At 34.0% G+C, this 10,049-nt stretch overlaps 2 pseudogenes; both read left to right on the top strand.

Annotated features, from left to right (window-relative positions):
- The first annotated feature begins 3,566 nt into the window (after positions 1-3,566).
- On the top strand, positions 3,567-5,479 carry LOC130936604 (lysine histidine transporter 2-like; annotated as a pseudogene).
- A 1,513-nt stretch (positions 5,480-6,992) lies between these two features.
- LOC130936593 (lysine histidine transporter 2-like) lies at positions 6,993-8,922 on the top strand (annotated as a pseudogene).
- Positions 8,923-10,049: the final 1,127 nt, after the last annotated feature.

Genomic DNA, 10,049 nt, shown 5'->3' with positions numbered 1-10,049 from the left:
AGTTGAGAGATTTATAAGTTAAAATTAAATTATGAAAAAGGACTAAACTATTTGTTTGAAGTTTATCCATGGTTCAGTTTTATTTTTATTTTTTTTTGTTTTCCCCTCATTGCTTGAGGTTTGAATGCATAGACACATTATGATGGTTGGTTATTTAGAATAATAATGGTACCCTTTTGAAGTTGATGTGGAGTGAGTCTAGCTCTCCAACTATAGTTGAAGCTTCATTAATTACTATTGTTAATGGAGCATGAAAAGCTGCAATTTATAATTAGGAATTGTATTCCAGTTTTCTTCTATGCCAAATAACTTTTACACTGTCTCACTAACTATGGAGTTTGGTATGTTTAGGGAAGGATCTAAACTCTTATAAGTAGGGGGCCAGAAACTAAGGCCTTGTATAATCAAATATTCTATCATATATTTGGTGATATATGTAATCAAAATAAAATATAAAAAATGTGATTGAACAAGATGACTTGGCCCATAAAAATGCAACAGGCATACAACAACCAGCAACAGCAGCAACCAGCAACAAACAGGGAAAATACAATTCAAGAACAATTCAATAGAGACTAAAATTACCAACCAACGACCAGCAACAATATAATTCAATTCAACAGAGACCAAATTACCAACCAGCAACCAGCAACAATACAATTCAAGAACTACTCTAAAAAACCAAATTTATCAATAGATTTCATAACAATAGGTCAATAGCAGAGGCACTGACCTGAGGGAGCAGAGGAACTGAGGCAGAGACTGAGGGAATAGAGACTGTGAGTGATGAGGACGAGGATGAACAACGCTGTTGAGGACCACCCGAGACTGAGAGTGACGACAAGAGTTGAGGCCGAGACTTAATGAACAGCGCCGACGAGGACCACGCGAGACTGAGAGTGACGACGACGAGATTGGCTGGTGGAGGGCGTATCGGCGGTGACTGGTGAGGTCGATTGATGAACTCAGACTCTCAAAGCCTCAGAGAACTCAACTCTTAAGAGATATGTCTCAGATGCCATTAGGGAGATCAGGAGATGTGAGGCAATGGGGGAAGGGGGGATAGCCATTAGGGTTTCATTTCAGTTTGGGGAGGGGAAAATCATTAGAATGACGCCGTTTTGTTTAGGGATAAAAAAAAATTGTACCACCCGGACCGGGTCACATCACCCGGCCGGATCATCGATTTTAATCAAAACCCGCCGGGTTGAAGCGGGTTCCACCGGGTCTAATGCAAGCCCGGTTCAACGTATGGCTCGACCCGGCCAGGTGATCGGGTGACCGGGGTTCCGGTCGAACCGGCCGGGTCGAGCCGAGTCTGATAACTTTGATTATTATTATTATTATTATGATTTTTTACTCAATTAAAATAAATTAAACAGACCTCTTATTATTATATTGTCTTAAATAAATTCTTGTTATAATTTTTTAATGTAAATCATTACGGGTACATAATTTTAAGATTTGTGTATGTAGTAGCTACCATTTAACCCTGCCATGATCATTTATTTTAGTAATCTTAGTTCATACCACCAGTGGTTTCGATTGATTTCTAGCCAAATTTCAAATCCTATTTTGCAGGAATCACAATGTTAATAGGAATCAGCATCCTATTTTTTGGTTCTCTTCTTGGATTTCTTGGTGGATTTGCCTTTGCTCCCACCTTATACTTTGTAAGTTATATATGTAACTATAAATATTTATCCAAACCACTATATATGTATATACATGCTTAGTTGGTCTTATTTTATGCCTACTTGCAGCTTCCATGCATCATATGGCTTAAGCTCAAGAAACCTAGAAAATATGGCTTGTCTTGGACAATTAATTGGGTAAGTTCATTTGGATTCAACTACTAATAAGTTCATCTTCAGTTTTGCAAATTATCAATGAGGATACTAGCCAATTTTTTTCCTCCATCCTTGAATTTCAGATTTGCATTGTTATTGGAGTATTGATAATGACACTATCACCTATTGGTGCTTTGAGGAATATCATTGTCTCGGCCAAGAACTACAAGTTTTTTTCAAGAGCTTATGCAATCATTAATTTTTTGTTGTGCTCAATGTTGGTTGATGGGAATGCACAACAAGAATGGAATCAAGCACTTTTGAGGCGGGCTTGTCGTGTGGGCTTTTGCCTTAAATATTATGATTGAATTCAGAATGTTACTTTTGTGTTTGTGTTTAGAATGGTTGTTGGTTGTACTTTAAGTTATAATTTGGAAAATGTTTGGTTGATTAGAGACTTGGATAATGTTTAATTATATGTTTTGGATCATGTTTGCTTTGTATTGAACAGTGTTGGTTTCATTATTTTGTTTTTAAAAAATGTGGGTGATGATTATGTTTGTTAGAACTATACAATCTGCATAATCGGCCATGTATATTTGGCTTCCTTAATTATTGTTTTGCAGCTGATATAAATGATTGTAAATAAGCATTTCTTTTCTTTTAGAGAAAATGACATTCTCCGACTGATAGTGGGCTAGAGGCATTGAAAGTGAACTCTCTTTTTCCTATTTGTATAATAGATATTAAACAAGCTACCCAAATTTTTGTTTATACCATTGATAAGGGAGTTGAGAATGCTGTCACTTGTTTCAAATACTCTTTTATATTATATTATTTCATACAACTTGAATACATACAAAATACTTTTTCTACTGCTCTCTTACATTTTTTTTAACAAAATTCATGTGAAAACTCAAAACAAGAAAATGTTGCTTATTTGTTAGGTTTTTCAATAGTAGACTTCAAACTAAAAGAGAGCTTCTCAATTTTAGTTTCCATATATGATCACTAAAATTGAAGAGAATAAGTTTTCTTAAACAAAATAGAGCGCAATTTGTGAGTTTAAAAATTTTTTAAGAAATTTTACAAAGAGTTTTTTTTTGTAATTTTTCTTTTTTTGGCTAGTTTATAAATAGCCTCTTATATATAACATTTAGGTAACACACGTAAAAGTTTAGACCGTTTGTTTATAACAATACTCGCATAATTTATTAACATATTTTAAAAATAAAAATGGACTAAAGGTGCAATATTGTATTCAATTTTAGCAATTATACAAACAAAGGGAATTTTGAATTTATTATTATTAACTTAACCAAACAATATTCATTCTAATTAATAACCTTTTTTTAATCTACTAATCCAAACATGAGTTATAATACACTTTGCTATATTCTTTATTTGTTCACCATTATTTTGTTTGTACCTTATTAATATGTTTATATCATATCTCTTAAAAGTACAAAAATAGATGAAGTTGACAAACGAGCGTTTATTTTTGTTGTTCTCAAATTAAATTGCAACGGTTTTTACAACTATAATATTCTAAAGAAAGCAACAGTAATAATATATAGCTAATTTCAAGCTAATCTTAGTCTTAGATTGTCCGTAAATGTCTATGGAAATAATGGTTTCAACGCTGAAATTGGGTTAACCGTTTTTCCGCGAGCTATTTATAACTGGTTAAGGTGGTGACATTTACTTGGAAACTAAAAAGAGACGGGTTTCGACAAAGAAGGAAGTGGTGAAGGTTCAGCATCATCAGCATCTGCATCAAAGCAAAAGAGCCTTGAAGAATGGCTTCCGATCACTGCTTCAAGAAATGCAAAATGGTGGTATTTTGCATTTCACAATCTGACAGCCATGGTGGGTGACGGTGTTCTGAGCCTTCCGTATGCAATGGCACATATGGGATGGTACGTAGATTCTTAACACACTATGTTTATTGTAGTAAATATACGAATAAGAAATTGATTGAAGATGCATGAATGCAGGGGTCTTGGAATCACGGTGATGATCTTGTCATGGGTTATCACGCTGTACATGCCCTGGCAAATGGTTGAGATGCATGAGATGGTACCGGGAGGGAAGAGACTTGATAGGTACCACGAACTAGGTCAAGAAGCATTTGGGGAAAAGCTTGGTCTGTGGATTGTGGTTCCCCAACAACTGCTGGTTGAAGTTGGAACATGCATCGTCTACATGGTGACCGGAGGCAAGTCAATAAAAAAAGGTTCACGAAACCTTTTGCCCTGAATGCACGCCAATCAAGACCAGTTATTGGATCATGGTCTTTGCTTCCGTCAACTTCGTTCTTGCCCAGCTCCCCAACTTCAACTCTATTTCTGCCATCTCTCTCGGTGCAGCAGTGATGTCTCTGACTTATTTGTTCATCGCTTGGGGTGCATCCATCAAGAAAGGGATTACACCAGACGTGTCGTATAACGTGAAGATGAAAAGCACGAGTGATGGTGTGCTCAATTTCTTCTCTGCATTGGGAGATGTGGCATTTGCATATGCAAGACACAATGTGGTGCTAGAGATTCAAGCAATAATGCCTTCAACGGCAGAGAAGCCTTCCAAGGTACCAATGTGGAAAGGGTGTATTTGGGCATACATTGGAGTTGCAAAATGTTACTTCCCTGTTGCCTTTGTTGGCTACTACATGTTTGGAAACATGGTGGATGATAACATCCTCATCACACTCGAACACCCTGCTTGGCTTATTGCCATAACTAATCTCTTTGTTGTCATCCACGTCGTTGGAGGCTATCAGGTCACTACTTTTTCTTCCTATTATTTAGTTTCACCCGTTATTAGACCTACTCACAAGGAATGACCATTTCATAACTCCATTTTTTTATGACTCAAGTGTTTGCAATGCCAGTCTTTGGTATAATTGAAACTTATTTGGTAACACGATTGAACTTCTCACCTTCTTCCACCTTACGTGTCATAACTCGCACTCTATTTGTTGGTATGTGATTATTATGATTATTATTATGATTTTTTACTCAAATAAAATAAATTAAACAGACCTATTATTATTATATTGTCTTAAATAAATTCTTGTTATAATTTTTTAATGTAAATCATTGCGGGTACATAATTTTAAGATTTGTGTATGTAGTAGCTACCATTTAACCCTGCCATGATCATTTAGTTTAGTAATCTTAGTTCATACCACCAGTGGTTTCGATTGATTTCTCGCCAAATTTCAAATCCTGTTTTGCAGGAATCACAATGTTAATAGGAATCAGCATCCTATTTTTTGGTTCTCTTCTTGGATTTCTTGGTGGATTTGCCTTTGCTCCCACCTTATACTTTGTAAGTTATATATTTAACTATAAATATTTATCCAAACCACTATATATGTATATACATGCTTAGTTGGTCTTATTTTATGCCTACTTGCAGCTTCCATGCATCATATGGCTTAAGCTCAAGAAACCTAGAAAATATGGCTTGTCTTGGACAATTAATTGGGTAAGTTCATTTGGATTCAACAACTAATAAGTTCATCTTCAGTTTTGCAAATTATCAATGAGGATACTAGCCAATTTTTTTCCTCCATCCTTGAATTTCAGATTTGCATTGTTATTGGAGTATTGATAATGACACTATCCCCTATTGGTGCTTTGAGGAATATCATTGTCTCAGCCAAGAACTACAAGTTTTTTTCATGAGCTTATGCAATCATTAATTTTTTGTTGTGCTCAATGTTGGTCGATGGGAATGCACAACAAGAATGGAATCAAGCACTTTTGAGGCGGGCTTGTCGAGTGGGTGTGCCTTAAAGATTATGATTGAATTCAGAATGTTACTTTTGTGTTTGTGTTTAGAATGGTTGTTGGTTGTACTTTAAGTTATAATTTGGACAATGTTTGGTTGATTAGAGACTTGGATAATGTTTAATTATATGTTTTGGATCATGTTTGCTTTGTATTGAACAGTGTTGGTTTCATTATTTTGTTTTTAAAAAATTTGGGTGATGATTATGTTTGTTAGAACTATACAATCTGCATAATCGGCCATGTATATTTGGCTTCCTTAATTATTGTTTTGCAGCTGATATAAATGATTGTAAATAAGCATTTCTTTTCTTTTAGAGAAAATGACATTCTCCGACTGATAGTGGGCTAGAGGCATTGAAAGTAAACTCTCTTTTTCCTATTTGTATAATAGATATTAAACAAGCTACTCAAATTTTTGTTTATACCATTGATAAGGGAGTTGAGAATGCTGTCACTTGTTTTAAATACTCTTTTATATTATATTATTTCATACAACTTGAATACATACAAAATTCTTTTTCTACTGCTCTCTTACATTTTTTTTAACAAAATTCATGTGAAAACTCAAAACAAGAAAATGTTGCTTATTTGTTAGGTTTTTCAATAGTAGACTTCAAACTAAAAGAGAGCTTCTCAATTTTAGTTTCCATATATGATCACTAAAATTGAAGAGAATAAGTTTTCTTAAACAAAATAGAGCGCAATTTGTGAGTTTAAAAATTTTTTAAGAAATTTTACAAAGTTTTTTTTTTGTAATTTTTCTTTTTTTGGCTAGTTTATAAATAGCCTCTTATATATAACATTTATGTAACACACGTAAAAGCTTAGACCGTTTGTTTATAACAATACTCGCATAATTTATTAACATATTTTAAAAATAAAAATGGACTAAAGGTGCAATATTGTATTCAATTTTAGTAATTATACATTCAAAGGGAATTTTGAATTTATTATTATTAACTTAACCAAACAATATTCATTCTAATTAATAACCTTTTTTTAATCTACTAATCCAAACATGAGTTGTAATACACTTTGCTATATTCTTTATTTGTTCACCATTATTTTGTTTGTACCTTATTAATATGTTTATATCATATCTCTTAAAAGTACAAAAATAGATGAAGTTGACAAACGAGCGTTTATTTTTGTTGTTCTCAAATTAAATTGCAACGGTTTTTACAACTATAATATTCTAAAGAAAGTAACAGTAATAATATATAGCTAATTTCAAGCTAACCTTAGTCTTAGATTGTCCGTAAATGTCTATAGAAATAATAGTTTCAACGCTGAAATTGGGTTAACCGTTTTTCCGCGAGCTATTTATAACTGGTTAAGGTGGTGACATTTACTTGGAAACTAAAAAGAGACGGGTTTCGACAAAGAAGGAAGTGGTGAAGGTTCAGCATCATCAGCATCCGCATCAAAGCAAAAGAGCCTTGAAGAATGGCTTCCGATCACTGCTTCAAGAAATGCAAAATGGTGGTATTCTGCATTTCACAATCTGACATTCATGGTGGGCGCCGGTGTTCTGAGCCTTCCGTATGCAATGACACATATGGGATGGTACGTAGATTCTTAACACGCTATATTTATTGTAGTAAATATACGAATAAGAAATTGATTGAAGATGCATGAATGCAGGGGTCTTGGAATCACGGAGATGATCTTGTCATAGGTTATCACGCTGTACATGCTCTGGCAAATGGTTGAGATGCATGAGATGGTACCGGGAGGGAAAAGACTTGATAGGTACCACGAACTAGGTCAAGAAGCATTTGGGGAAAAGCTTGGTCTGTGGATTGTGGTTCCCCAACAACTGCTGGTTGAAGTTGGAACATGCATCGTCTACATGGTGACCGGAGGCAAGTCAATAAAAAAGGTTCATGAAACCTTTTGCCCTGAATGCACGCCAATCAAGACCAGTTATTGGATCATGGTCTTTGCTTCCGTCAACTTCGTTCTTGACCAGCTCCCCAACTTCAACTCTATTTCTGCCATCTCTCTCGGTGCAGCAGTGATGTCTCTGACTTATTCGTTCATCGCTTGGGGTGCATCCATCAAGAAAGGGATTACACCAGACGTGTCGTATAACGTGAAGATGAAAAGCACGAGTGATGGTGTGCTCAATTTCTTCTCTGCATTGGGAGATGTGGCATTTGCATATGCAGGACACAATGTGGTGCTAGAGATTCAAGCAACAATGCCTTCAACGGCAGAGAAGCCTTCCAAGGTACCAATGTGGAAAGGGTGTATCTGGGCATACATTGGAGTTGCAAAATGTTACTTCCCTATTGCCTTTGTTGGCTACTACATGTTTGGAAACATGGTGGATGATAACATCCTCATCACACTCAAACACCCTGCTTGGCTTATTGCCATAGCTAATCTCTTTGTTGTCATCCACGTCGTTGGAGGCTATCAGGTCACTACTTTTTCTTCCTATTATTTAGTTTCACCCGTTATTAGACCTACTCACAAGGAATGACCATTTCATAACTCCATTTTTTTATGACTCAAGTGTTTGCAATGCCAGTCTTTGGTATGATTGAAACTTATTTGGTAACACGATTGAACTTCTCACCTTCTTCCACCTTACGTGTCAAAACTCGCACTCTATTTGTTGGTATGTGATTATTATGATTATTATTATGATTTTTTACTCAAATAAAATAAATTAAACAGACCTATTATTATTATATTGTCTTAAATAAATTCTTGTTATAATTTTTTAATGTAAATCATTGCGGGTACATAATTTTAAGATTTGTGTATGTAGTAGCTACCATTTAACCCTGCCATGATCATTTAGTTTAGTAATCTTAGTTCATACCACCAGGGGTTTCGATTGATTTCTCGCCAAATTTCAAATCCTGTTTTTCAGGAATCACAATGTTAATAGGAATCAGCATCCTATTTTTTGGTTCTCTTCTTGGATTTCTTGGTGGATTTGCCTTTGCTCCCACCTTATACTTTGTAAGTTATATATTTAACTATAAATATTTATCCAAACCACTATATATGTATATACATGCTTAGTTGGTCTTATTTTATGCCTACTTGCAGCTTCCATGCATCATATGGCTTAAGCTCAAGAAACCTAGAAAATATGGCTTGTCTTGGACAATTAATTGGGTAAGTTCATTTGGATTCAACAACTAATAAGTTCATCTTCAGTTTTGCAAATTATCAATGAGGATACTAGCCAATTTTTTTCCTCCATCCTTGAATTTCAGATTTGCATTGTTATTAGAGTATTGATAATGACACTATCCCCTATTGGTGCTTTGAGGAATATCATTGTCTCAGCCAAGAACTACAAGTTTTTTTCATGAGCTTATGCAATCATTAATTTTTTGTTGTGCTCAATGTTGGTCGATGGGAATGCACAACAAGAATGGAATCAAGCACTTTTGAGGCGGGCTTGTCGAGTGGGTGTGCCTTAAAGATTATGATTGAATTCAGAATGTTACTTTTGTGTTTGTGTTTAGAATGGTTGTTGGTTGTACTTTAAGTTATAATTTGGACAATGTTTGGTTGATTAGAGACTTGGATAATGTTTAATTATATGTTTTGGATCATGTTTGCTTTGTATTGAACAGTGTTGGTTTCATTATTTTGTTTTTAAAAAATTTGGGTGATGATTATGTTTGTTAGAACTATACAATCTGCATAATCGGCCACGTATATTTGGCTTCCTTAATTATTATTTTGCAGCTGATATAAATGATTGTAAATAATAAGCATTTCTTTTCTTTTAGAGAAAATGACATTCTCCGACTGATAGTGGGCTAGAGGCATTGAAAGTAACTCTCTTTTTCCTATTTGTATAATAGATATTAAACAAGCTACTCAAATTTTTGTTTATACCATTGATAAGGGAGTTGAGAATGCTGTCACTTGTTTTAAATACTCTTTTATATTATATTATTTCATACAACTTGAATACATACAAAATTCTTTTTCTACTGCTCTCTTACATTTTTTTAACAAAATTCATGTGAAAACTCAAAACAAGAAAATGTTGCTTATTTGTTAGGTTTTTCAATAGTAGACTTCAAACTAAAAGAGAGCTTCTCAATTTTAGTTTCCATATATGATCACTAAAATTGAAGAGAATAAGTTTTCTTAAACAAAATAGAGCGCAATTTGTGAGTTTAAAAATTTTTTAAGAAATTTTACAAAGAGTTTTTTTTTGTAATTTTTCTTTTTTTGGCTAGTTTATAATTAGCCCCTTATATATAACATTTATGTAACACACGTAAAAGTTTAGACCGTTTGTTTATAACAATACTCGCATAATTTATTTACATATTTTAAAAATAAAAATGGACTAAAGGTGCAATATTGTATTCAATTTTAGTAGTTATACATTCAAAGGGAATTTTGAATTTATTATTATTAACTTAACCAAACAATATTCATTCTAATTAATAACCTTTTTTTAATCTACTAATCCAAA

This window comes from Arachis stenosperma, chromosome 6 (assembly GCF_014773155.1).
Source record: "Arachis stenosperma cultivar V10309 chromosome 6, arast.V10309.gnm1.PFL2, whole genome shotgun sequence".
NCBI lineage: Eukaryota > Viridiplantae > Streptophyta > Magnoliopsida > Fabales > Fabaceae > Arachis > Arachis stenosperma.
The sequence above is the reverse complement of the archived record's forward strand: the minus strand, read 5'-3'. Positions and strand labels throughout refer to the sequence as shown.